We start from the raw sequence: 11,733 nt of genomic DNA, 5'->3' as shown, positions 1-11,733 counted from the left end.
TGCTGTTTGATAAAAGTTTGTTTGCCAGGTTGCCTTGCCTCGGTCCCTCCTCAAGTGTACACAACAGGTTTTTTTGTATATAATAAGAGAAAATGAAGCGAATGTGTTCCAAGACCTCGTCCGCAGGGCCTAATGAATTCAAGAGATGGGAGGCTGTGCTAGGCACTAGTTAAAATAACCATAATCATCATTATTACTGCCACGCAAGCACGGGGAAAATAAAAAATGTTTTTATTATGGGCTGGAACTAGAAATCCAGAGCAGCTGCTAATCATCATGATAAGTGGGTTGTTGGTTTGGAGGGGGGGGTGTGCATCCAGGTGTTTGCTGTGTCCAACTGTAAGCAGCAATGTTTTGTTATCCAAGCCTTTCAGCAGCCTCCCCTGTTCAGATTGGAATAGGTTGTAATATTCCTCTTATCTCTCTTTTCTGCCCTCTCTCATCAAAGGATTTTCTTTCCCATTTCTTTAATATTTTACTTCTTCCCCCCCCCTTTTTTTTTTTTTTATTAACTCACCTGGACCAGTGGAATTAGCAAAGAAAAAAATAGAAATCACAATTCAAAACTTTCTAATGGAAGAACGAGCATGTTTTTGGCACTGCTTCTGGCCATTGTTTTGTGAGGACGGTCTCTCCTTAGCGCTCCTTTTCCATTCCAGAGGCTGCCCTTCCTTTATAAGCCCAGATTTCTTCCCATTTGTGCTCTCTTCCCTCCCTCCTGACTCATTTCCACTTCCCATTTTGGCTGTTTCTTTTCTCTTTCCTTTTCCTTTCTCCAAATGTTCTCTGCTCTTATATTCTGCTATTTTTAATTCCTTCTCCCCAGGCCCGGATCCACCCCCCGACCCGGTGTCACTGGAGTCTGTGCCTCTCTACCCTCTTCCTCTCTAGACTGAAAGGACAGCCTGGGCAATTATCTCCTCAAAATCCAACTGTTTCCAGCCCAGCGACTTGAGACGAGCACTGTGTGGGAAACCTGGCATCACCGCTGTCACTGCACAGTCCTCATGGCTCTCCAGGAATTTCAACATACAGTTAAAGCTCCCCTCAGACTTGTTCCGTGCTGCTCTGTAATTTCTGACCCGTCTAACCAGGGCCTTCTTTCCAGGCAGTCTGGTCACTGTCCTGCTCCTGCCAAATCTTCCTCCGGTGCAGCTCTGCCATCTGGAACAGCCCGCCCATGTGCCTTCAGCCTCACCGACCGGCGGTCGAGTTTCCAGTTTCAGCTGAGAAAAAAATTTCCCCTTACTGTCATCCCATAGCAATCTGAACGTAGGATGCAGGCAGCAAACATTCGGTCACTTTTCCATGGTGTGGGAACAGTTCTCGTACTTGAAGCATTTTCAGTTTTAAAGGAGCCCTGGAGCTTGTGGAATGCGGGCAGTTTTTAGATCTTTCATCCTAAGTCTGACTAGCAACTAGCTACGACTCTGTAAGCTTTTCCATCAGACATCATGTTTGCTGGAATTACCACTGAATGCCTTGCTAGGATATGTGGTATGTTTAGAAAGGAAAATTAAAGGGGGGAAAAAATGATTTAATGAAAGGTCAGAGGGAAAGGAAAAGGATTTTTCTGAGTGCTAAATACTGCATTATTAACTACAGAGGAATTCTCGTGATAACCAAAGCTGGGAGGTCCAATAGCCTTGGGTGCAAAGAGTGCTCAGCATTCGCCCCCAGAGACCTCCTTTGCTCTGGCTATCAGACACAGTGTGCTCCTGAGAGGGAACCAGACCTTCGCCTATCACACACCACCACTAGTCATAACTTTTCAGGTTTAGCTGGCAATGAATAAATACTGAGCCTGCAAAGTCAAAACAGTCCTTGAATTGCTGCCTTCAGCAGCTACACTTGTTTAACGCAGAGTATTTCAAATTTCCAAATCGCATCCTGATGGGTCTCTTTCAGCAGCTCTCCCAAAAATTAAGTACAAATCTTTCACTTCAGAAATTAAATCCCCGGGGCACTGCATACGCTTCGCTGCAGATTAGTTAGAGCCTGTGGAGCTATAAGATTCCTGAGACGGAGTGCTGAAGATTCCTGGAATTCTCTCAAAGGTGAAATGATTAACCAGCCTTTTGTTCCTAGAGCACAATAACGCAGAAAGCAGGTCTGTATGCACCGGGTCCCGCGCTGGACTTGCCTGCTACCTCTTCTGGAGTGTTCACCAGCCTTAAATCTGAGCAGGAATTTAAGAATTTCATTTCAGAATTGTGAGTGGAATAAAGAGCTAAGCATTAGTGACGAAAGAAAGATGTGACTCGAAACAGAGAAGCAGCTTATTTTTCCTCTGAATCTTTTTCTGAAGATTTCTATCTATTTATTGGTGTGAGGAATTATTAATTTCTTTTCAACCATAATAAAACAGGTGACGTGCTGATCCACACTATTGCACAGGGCAAAAGCAGAGCTGCTGCTTTTCTGTCCCAGAGTCGGGCCAGTGGTTACATGTGTGCAGTAAAACTCGGGGAAGAGACAGAAAGCAGAGGAAATTTCAGTGCAGAAACCATGACAGATTTGTGCCAATTATCTCTCTAAGAGGGAAAGGTTTCCCCCGCCTTCTCCACCTGGAAGAGGCCACCGATCCAACTACCAAATTTTGCTTTTTAGATCACAAAGGGCATTATAGTGAGCTGTTCAGACAAAGAAGCTCTCGTCTGCGCTCACAAGCTTACGTAAATGGGGTGACAACAGAGAGCAGCGAATAGAAAGGTAATGGGCTCCTTGCAAAAGCCATCTCCTAATGCTCCAGCAGCATTATTCTGTGCCAAATGTACGTTTTCAGTGATGCTAAAGCATCGTGATAGCATTTGCTTGTCTTCTCCCCAAAACAAATGTAAAATTCAAAACCATTACTGAAGTCTTGTAATAGCTAGATGATCAAATACAACAAAAAAAGAAAGGGATAACACTTCAAGCAAGCGCTGAATGCACAGACGCCATCTGAGGATGATTTTTATCTTTTCTTCCACTCTGCTATCAATTTGCAGAGAATACACTCGTCATCTTATGGGCCAATACGAGTAAAATTAATTGTAAAGCTACACCGAGTGTTTTTGTGGCATTTATTTAACAAGGTAAGTCATTAGTCGCCTAGAAATTCAGCAGCCACCACTGCTTCTGGCCTTCCTTGACACTGCTTGCTTATTTTAGAAGATGGATGGGCATTTATTTTAGTCCTGTTTAGCGCGGGCCGCTCAGCACGGCAAATCAACCACTTCCACTAGTCTCCAGAGACATCCTCTGACATGAAGCAACAATTTCTTCTATTCACTGTAAAATTTCCTGTATTCGTTAAAAATATGTCTAAGATCAATCCAGGGGTAAACGCATGGCCATTTGTTTTAAAGGGTTAGTTGATTTATGTGTATATTATACAGCTCGCACATAAGCGTCCAGTTTGACCTTTCCATTCCAAACTGCTGTGATCCACGGTCCACGCGGCGCTCACGTAAGGACACAGCTGTCACATTTATTTTGCGTCTGTACGGAAGCCGACCCCCGTGCTGCACGCAAAACTACCCCTTAAATCGCCGCTTTAGAAAGATGTGCCTCAAAAACACGTTAACGGGAACGGATCGGTGCGGACCGTCCCGTGGAAACCAGCCGACGAGTGCGAAATGTGTTGCTGCGTTAATTGCCAGAGAAAATGGATGTGGCTGAGGGGCTCTTTGGCCCTTGATGGGGTTTTCCAGCCCTTGGTCCTTCCCGGAGCGCAGCTCGGTGCTCCCGAGGGCTCGGGGTGCTGCGGGGACGGGCGGGAGCGGACGGCGGGGGCACGGCAGGGTACCCGGCTCCTCGTTTGGAGACGCCGGTGACGAACCCTCGCCTTCCTCTTCGCTTTGCCCAGTTAAACCGTTGGCGTCGCGGCCCTCGCGTCGTACCCTCGGCGGCCTTCACACGATTTTTAGCTCGTTACACAGTGTCGGAGTTCGGGCCTCTTCTCTTTGCGTGTGCTGCGGCCCACCGACCCCCCGAGCCGCGAGGGGGGAGATGAGACATACAAAATGTGTAAATTACCACATTTGTCCCGGTTTTGGCACGGCGGGGGCCAGAGGCCGCGGCCTTCCTGGCGGTGGGGGGGGGCGGTCCAGGCCCGACGGGGCCTGCAGGCCGCGGGGCACCCCGGGGGACGCGGCCTAGGCCTCAGCCGGGGGTGGTGGGTGCCGGCCACCCGCCCCGGCCACGGTAGCACCTTTGTCGCCGCTCGGTGCCCACCCACGCCGTGAGGCCCTGCCTCCCCGCCCCCGCCAAGCACCCGCGGGCCCGGACTCCCGCCCAGCCGGGCCCCGCCAGCCACCTGCGGGCCGCCGCCCCCCCGCGCCTCTTTTCGCGGGAGCCCGGTGCCTGAAGACGAAGATCGGCCGCGGGGCTGTGGTTGGCGCGCCCGCCCGCCCCCGGCCGGGCGGCGCAGGCGCAGTGCCCGCATTCCATCATGGCGGAGCGGGCGGTTGGCGGTCGGCAGCGCCGGGGCTGAGGCGGGGGCTGCGGCGCCGAGCACGGTCAGTGCTGCCGGGGAGGGGGACGGGCGGCTCCGGTGGGCTCTCCCTGACCCCCCGCTTCCCCTCGGGACGAGAGCGGGCGGCGGGGCCCCGGGGGAGCGCGGCTCTCCCCGCCCGAGGGGCTGGCGGCCGGCTGGACCCGCCGAGGCGGGGCTGAGGGGAAGGCGGCGGGATGGGGAGCGGGGCGGCGGCCGGGCGGGGAGGCGGGGGGGGGGGGAGCGGCGGGACCCCCGGGGTATGGGGGTGGGGGCTGCGCTGCTCTGGGGGGGTCTGGGCCGCGGGGGGGGGCCCGGTTCTAACGGGGCAGCTCCCGGGGGGGCTGGGGTCGCGGTGGTCCCGCTCTCGGGGCGGAGGGGGGGGGATCTCGGCTGTGTTTCGGCGAGCCCCCCGCCTTGCCTCCCCGATGGGGTCAGTGCCAGCGAGCTCCCCGGCCTTCCTCTTCCCCTTCCCGCTCCTCTCCCCAGCGCACAAATTCTTCTTCTCTCTCTCTCTTTCTCCCCTCTTCCTCCCCTTTTCCTTCTGTCTCTTTGAGGGGGGTTGAGATCTGAAGTCTTTGCCCCCCCCCCCAGCTTCCCTCTCGCTCCCCCCCCCCACCCCCCCCCTTTCCCTCCTCGGCAGCCGGAGCTGCTGCCTGCAAATGCCACGTAGCCTTCGAGTTGTTCCCCTTGGCTGAGCAGCGGCTTCAGCGCCGGACGCCTCCCCCAGCTCCTCCTGGGGTCGGGGCAGGGGGAGGTCAGCCCTGTCAGCCCGGCTTTTACCTCCCCCCTTCTGCTTCGTGCCCCTCTGCCTTGGGGCAGCACCGAAGGCGAGGACCCCGCAGTGACTGCTGCTCAGCGCGACCCTGCCTGCGGCCTCAGACGAAAGGTTGTTGCCTTCGGCGGGCGGGTGCTGTCCCGGGAGAGGGTCCGGGGGTTTGTGGCCCCCAGCCTCGGCAGCCCCCTCCTCTCACTCTCCCGGGGAGAGGGTCCAGGGGTTCGTGGCCCCCAGCCTTGGCAGCCCCCTCTGCTCGCTTTCCTGGGAGGGAGTCCAGGGGTTCTGGTCCCTAACCTCGGCAGCCCCCCTCCACTTGCTCGCCTGGGGAGAGGGTCCAGGGGTTCATGGCTTCCAACCTCAGTAGCCCCCTCTGTTCGCCCTCCTGGGGAGAGGGTCCAGGGGTTCTGGCCCCCAGCCTCAGCAGCCCCCTCCTCTCGCTGTCCCGGGGAGAGGGGCAAGGGATTCATGGCCCCCAGCCTTGGCAGCCCCCTCCACTTGCTCTCCTGGGAGAGTGTCAAGGGATTCATGGCCCCCAGCTTCAGCAGCCCCCTCCGCTCGCCCTGCCGGGAAGAGGGTCCAGGGATTCATGGCTCCCAGCCTCGGCAACCCCCTCCTCTCACTTGCCTGGGAGAGGGTCCAGGGGTTCATGGCTCCCAACCTCGGCAGCCCCCTCCTCTCACTCTCCTGGGGAAGAGGGTCCAGGGGTTCTGGCCCCCAGCCTCAGCAGCCCCCTCCGCTCGCTTTCCTGGGAGAGGGTCCAGGGATTCATGGCCCCCAGCCTCGGCAGCCCCCTGCACCTCTTGCTTGAGGCGCTTCATGCATAGCCCGTCACAATAATCTCGGAAAACAGGGTAACAACATGTTGCTGGCAGGTGTGTTTGCTTCCCCTAGCAGCTCGCTCTCAGCTGGTGTCTCAGTTTTGTTTCTCTTTAAAACTTGCTATTTGGACTTCTTGTTGCAGTGACGGAAACTCTCTGTAAAGCTAATTTATTTTCATAATTGAGGTTTCAATTTCTATCCATTCTTCGTACATTCCATGTCTTTTCTGCCCTGGGGTAGCTAGGTTTTTAGCATTGGCAGTCCTTCCCTGCTTTACCGGATGGCTGTGAATATTGACACACGCTACTGCTGCAGGTCGGTTCTTCAGTAGCCCGGTACGCGTATGGCTACAGTCGGTGCCTCCTGATGTTCTTCTGATGTCGTTATCTTTACGACGCTTGGTTCAACGGGGAAATGCTATCTCGGTCGCAGATGGAAAGACTGAGGCACCGAAATATTTATGGCCCAAGGTCACGCAGGAAGTATGTGGTGAGGCAGGGAATTGAATCTAGATTTCCTGAGACTCGGATTAGCATTTTAACCAGGGAAGCATCCTCTCTGTATTTTAAGCCAATAAATTGACCTTGGAGTTAATATCCAGCGTGAAAGAAAGTACTTTGTGCTTTATTCAGTATCTTTGTAAGAAGCAAAACCCAAGTTGCTTCCCACACTTGCATTCCTTTCCTTGTTTTATGTAATTTTTGTGTGAAAAAGGGTAAGGTGGTAAAATAGGAAAGATGTTGACTTTCTCAAGGCTCTGTGTGTGCAATCATGCACGTTGAACACCAGCCAGCTATTACGCTGTCCTCTTTTAGGTCTTTTTACCTTACCGTGTTCCAAATCTCTGAAAGTTTTGGAATGCTGTTGTTGTCTGGGAATAATTTGTTCTTAGCTCGGGTCAAATAAATCTAATATTCTGTAAAGCTGAGTTGAAAGCAGTCTACTTTGTGTTCTCTGCTATCCTGGATCTTAGGTTGAGATTCTTAATACGGCAGTCTGTGAATAAACAGGGCTTGTATTGACTGTCTCGAATGTCTCCGGGAGCAAGCTATTACAAGTTGGGCACGCGGCTGTAGGCTCAGCATTGCTGCAGCAAGTTTTTGAAAAACTCAGCCTTAACTGCAGTTAAGCAGGACTTTGACAACAAAATGGAATAATTTCAGCTTCTTGGGCTTGGTATCTGCAGAGATGCGTGGTGCAGGCTGTTTTCATTCCCGTTACACTGGGGCAGCTTATTTTTGTTCGTAAAATTTGGTAGTTAATTTTACTACAGTGTTCTGCTTGCCAGTGGTTTTGAGGAATTGGATGTTTGTTAGAAGAGTTTAAAACAACAACTCCGAGTGTATTCACCTTTAGAGAGAACGAAGATAAAATGTGTTTCCTGCCACAGCCCTACATGACAAACTGCATCTTTCTTTGATGTTGTACTGAAACCAAATTTGCAACAAAGTTGGCTATAAATGTTCTCTATAACGCTTTTAACGGTCTTTTGTTTGGGTTTTTTCGGAGGCCAGCATTTGCATCGTGTTGACTGTGTGGGTTGTCACACCCATGCCAGCAATCTTTCATCTTTCATGTTTATTTTTGGGAAAGGTTTGGTGAGTCCTTAAAAACAAGATTTCATGTGTACTGTGCGAACAGTAAGAATTCCAGCGTTCTGCTCACGAGGGAGAGTGCGTGGCCTTGGCGAACCCCCCCGGGAACGCGCTGCCTTGGAGCGGTACCGTCTATGTATTTGTAGACCCATTTGTACACCCCTTATTGAAAAAGGTTTGGGGGAATCCCTTTGGGTGAATTTCAAGCAAATTAAAATACTTGTTTTAAGCTTGGAAGACTGGAGCTGGCACTTTTATTTGAGGACCTGCTGTTTCCCCACCTTGGAAGACTTCTTGTCAAGCTGTAGTAGTAAGCTTGTAGCTTTTAAGAAAATACACAACCGGGAAGGCATTCTTACAATATTCTGCATCAAAGTCATGAGCCGGTATGAGAGATTGTAAGAATGCCTCCCCTAGTTACATATTTTCTTAATTTCCTGTCATCATTTCATTTAATCGGAAAAGAATTTTAAGTTTATCGCTGAAGGCAGATGAGAAAACCTCAGGATTAGTAATACTGCAACAGTCAAGAGGCTTTAGGAGAAGAATTACATTTCTCACTTCTAATTTTGCTGTATCTCAAAACGATCGGGTCTGAACTATCGGTGTTTGAAATTGTGGTTGCTCATTGCTCTGGTTTCAAGGCTGGGGAATATCTGAGAAGCAACCTTTTCATTTTTTTTGCCTGTTTGTAGCAAGTTGTCGTGAGGCTTACCAAGGTCAAGATGGTTAGTTTTCAGCTGTTATCTTTGCTGCAAGCCAGACCTTAACTGAAAAGTTTTGGATTCCTGAGTGAGGAGCACACACTGAACTCTTTATTGCATTCTTGAAGAGCTTATTGTAAAAGCAGCGATAATTTATTCTTTCAGTGGTGCTAACACAATCCTTTCTGTGTATTGACCAGCAAAGACAGACCACTGGCTCAGAGCCCTTGGCCCGTTTCAATCTCGGTGTAAATCTGCTATTGTTCCCCATATCTTGATTGATGTGGAAAAGGCCTCTGTTTGCTCAAGATTCACTTTTCCAGCGTTGGGGCCTGATGCCTGCAATTTTTTTTGCCCGTGTCTCATTAAAAGTAGTTCAGCAGGGACATTTATTAGGCTGTGACTTCAGAAACATCTGCGGCCTCAAGACAGTATCACCTTTCTGGGGAACGTAACAGAGGATCTGCTGTGCTCGCTGGGGGACGCCGGGCGCTTCTGCCGGCTGGCTCGGCGCGAGGTTGGCCGGCTCGGGCTCTGAACGGCCTCGGCGAGCTGCGCGGACAGTGCTTTCTGCTGCAGCACGTACGTGCCCGAGCCTTCAGAAAATCCCAACTGGGAATTAACTATTTGTAAAGACTTGCAAAGTTTGGAGAGCCAGAGCGCTGCAATTCATGATGCTCAATGTGCACGTGGTTTAGGAACTGGAGTTTGGTACTGGATCCAGTAGCTTGAGAAAGATTGTTATTTTTATGTTAATAAATGCAGCATCTTGAATGGTTTTAGTGGCTACTGAAGCTGCTCGTTACCTTCTGGCAGAGCATCTTTGGTGGGACAGTTCCTGCAATGCAGCTGTGCTGCCCTGTAACAGTTAGCTGGGACTGTATGCTCCAGATTGTACCATTTATGGTGGGCTTTTGTGTCCCCTGTCAGAGGAGAAGTATGTTCACGGTAATTTAAATTTGGATACATTTGCATCATTTCTGGAAGTGGATTTTCCTTCATGGTTATTGTCGTATGGAGGAATAGAGCATTTTATGGATAGCCAGGTAAATACACTGAATTGCCACACAGTGAGCTTCACACGGGGACCATCTTCGTTGCCTTCAAGCTGCCTCTCGCTGATGAGGTCACGGCGTGAGCAGTGGCGTCTCCGGCCGGTACGGCGTAGACGTGCGTGCGGGGTTTCCTCAGTTGTCCGGTTCGCTTTCTGTACGTACGGAATGAACGCAAGAGGCTGTGCGAGCTCTGCTGGGCCTTTCCCAGTGACTTCCAGTTTGAACTTCCTCGAGTTGCGTTTGCCCATTCTAGTGCAATTAATCATTGGCCGTTCGCTGATGTCTCTTGCTGTTTTATTGAACGTAGGTTGTTTTCTGCACCCTTTTTTAAGACCTTATGCTTGCCGAGTCGCTCGAAAGAAGATTACTATTACTTCCTTCTTGTCTGCAGAAAGAAGACTGAGGAAGGTTGCTCACACTACAGCGGGCACTGACCGTGTAACATTTATCAACAGGAGCGAACTCAAGCCAGGAGAGCGTCAACGGTAATTAGACGTAACTTATTATTCTCCCAGATTTTATGAAGCATTTTTTCCTGTTAAGTCTCTAAGTAACACTTTAAGGTGAAATAATATAAAAGTGCTTGACAGACTTCTAAACTTAGGACTCCTTTTTTTTTTTTTTTTTCCTGGAAGAAGTTTTTAAATAACTTCTTATCAAATGGAAAAAATGAATTAGGGAAAGAACTGATACGAGTTCTTGAGGTAAGAAAAGGATAGCGACCTCGCCTTTATTTTCACATTACTCTCTCTCTCTCTCTCTCTCTCTCTCTCTCTCTCTCTCTCTCTCTCTTTCTCTCTCTCTCTCTCTGTCTCCCCCCACCCGCCTAGCTGGAAGTTTTGTCTTGGAGAGACTTGCATAATTGGCCTTGGATAAAGAAAGTAAATTCTGTTTTTAGCGAAATGCATTTCCTGTGTAGAAAACAGCTCAAGTGAGTGGTAGCATACTGATAAGTGACCGACTAGGTGGCCTGACTCAGATACATTGTTTTCAGTTGGAGCTCATGGGATTCTTCTCCTCAGGGGTGGAATTGATCAGGTCATGGAACTGACCTGCTTGACAGGCAGAGAGGCATCGGTCAGAAAATTGCCACAGTGTGGCACTTGGGAGAGCAGGAATTCTCCAGCTTTCTTTTTTTTTTTTAAATGAAGATTCCTGTGAATTATCTTCTGATATACAATACTGTAAGACCCTTATGAAACCATGGCAATTGCAGTCATAAAAATACAAGTAGCCAAAAGTAAAGATGAATTTTAGAAGCTGTCACCTAGAACAGTATGTTTTACATGGGAGGAAAATAAGCAGATGCAGTATAAAGTATTTGTGAATCAGAAATCACCTTTTTGATGTACAGACACGAAGCAGTAGTTTTCATTTTTCGAAGAGCTGGCGTGAGCATGCCCTGAAGACCATTGTCAAGCTTTTTTCAAAAAGCAGATTTAGGTGTAGCACCACCCGTTGCGTTGGTGGAGGCCTCGTCTTTCCAAGAGAGCAGTTGTTAATGTTGCTCAAAATGGCTATCCATCGATACTACACAACTATTACCTGGTCACCAGTTAACCCTGTCCTTTGCCAAGTGTTTGATCCCTGTGGGTGATGCTGGGTGCGTGTAGCTCACAACAGTGTGTTCTTCAGCCTGACGTGACTGCTGCCTTGAGGAAAGCAAGCGCACGTCAGCGGTGTGAGAGGGTGAAACTGCAGCCCAGCTAACGCATTGAATCGAAAGGCATCCAAGCAGATTTTAGCTTTTCTGTGATGGGCTATGTTTTTGCTGAGGTTAGGTCCCGTCTAATTAAGAATTAATTTTCGTGTTATGACTATGCACCAAAATTCAAGCGTGATATGCTAGTTTCAGCTTTGTGGAGAGGACTTTGCCCCATTTTCCCAAGTCCTTTCATGTTTGATTCACAGATTTCTAATGCAACAGAAGAAATCAAGTAACGAACTGGATGGTAGCTAATCAATGTAGAATAGAACGTGGTGTGAAAATACTTAAGTGCAAAACAGGTCTTTGGGGAGAAAAGCTGAACGTGTCCTGTGTCCAAAAGATCAGTCAGCAGATGTATTTCTTACAAGATATAAAGAAAAAAATATTGGTACGCATGTCCTGGTCTCCTGGAGTCGAATAGGTATTTTGGGAGGAAAATCGTTTAGCCATGTTAAATGCAGGTTGTAAATTTGGATGAAGTGTTTTTATCTGCTGCTTAGTGCCCTTTATTAAATAGCTTCAACATTGATTCCTCTTTAATGGGGATCAGTTGCTTTCAGGTCTGCTGTGTGAAGTAGTAAAGCGTTCCAGACCAGT

General features: G+C 49.5%; 1 protein-coding gene across 2 annotated transcripts in view; it reads left to right on the top strand.

Annotated features, from left to right (window-relative positions):
- The first annotated feature begins 4,424 nt into the window (after nt 1–4,424).
- LOC104327969 (fibronectin type-III domain-containing protein 3a) overlaps nt 4,425–11,733 on the top strand; it is a 50,919-nt gene continuing 43,610 nt past the window's right edge. For both annotated transcript variants that reach the window (XM_075435180.1, XM_075435179.1), the window contains exons 1-2: nt 4,425–4,502; nt 9,820–9,913. The gene's annotated coding sequence lies outside the window, so the exon portion shown is untranslated. The remainder of the gene's footprint in view (nt 4,503–9,819; nt 9,914–11,733) is intronic.

The sequence above is a fragment of the Opisthocomus hoazin genome, chromosome 14, assembly GCF_030867145.1.
Source record: "Opisthocomus hoazin isolate bOpiHoa1 chromosome 14, bOpiHoa1.hap1, whole genome shotgun sequence".
NCBI classification, from domain to species: domain Eukaryota; kingdom Metazoa; phylum Chordata; class Aves; order Opisthocomiformes; family Opisthocomidae; genus Opisthocomus; species Opisthocomus hoazin.
This window is presented reverse-complemented; position numbering and strand designations above follow the sequence as displayed.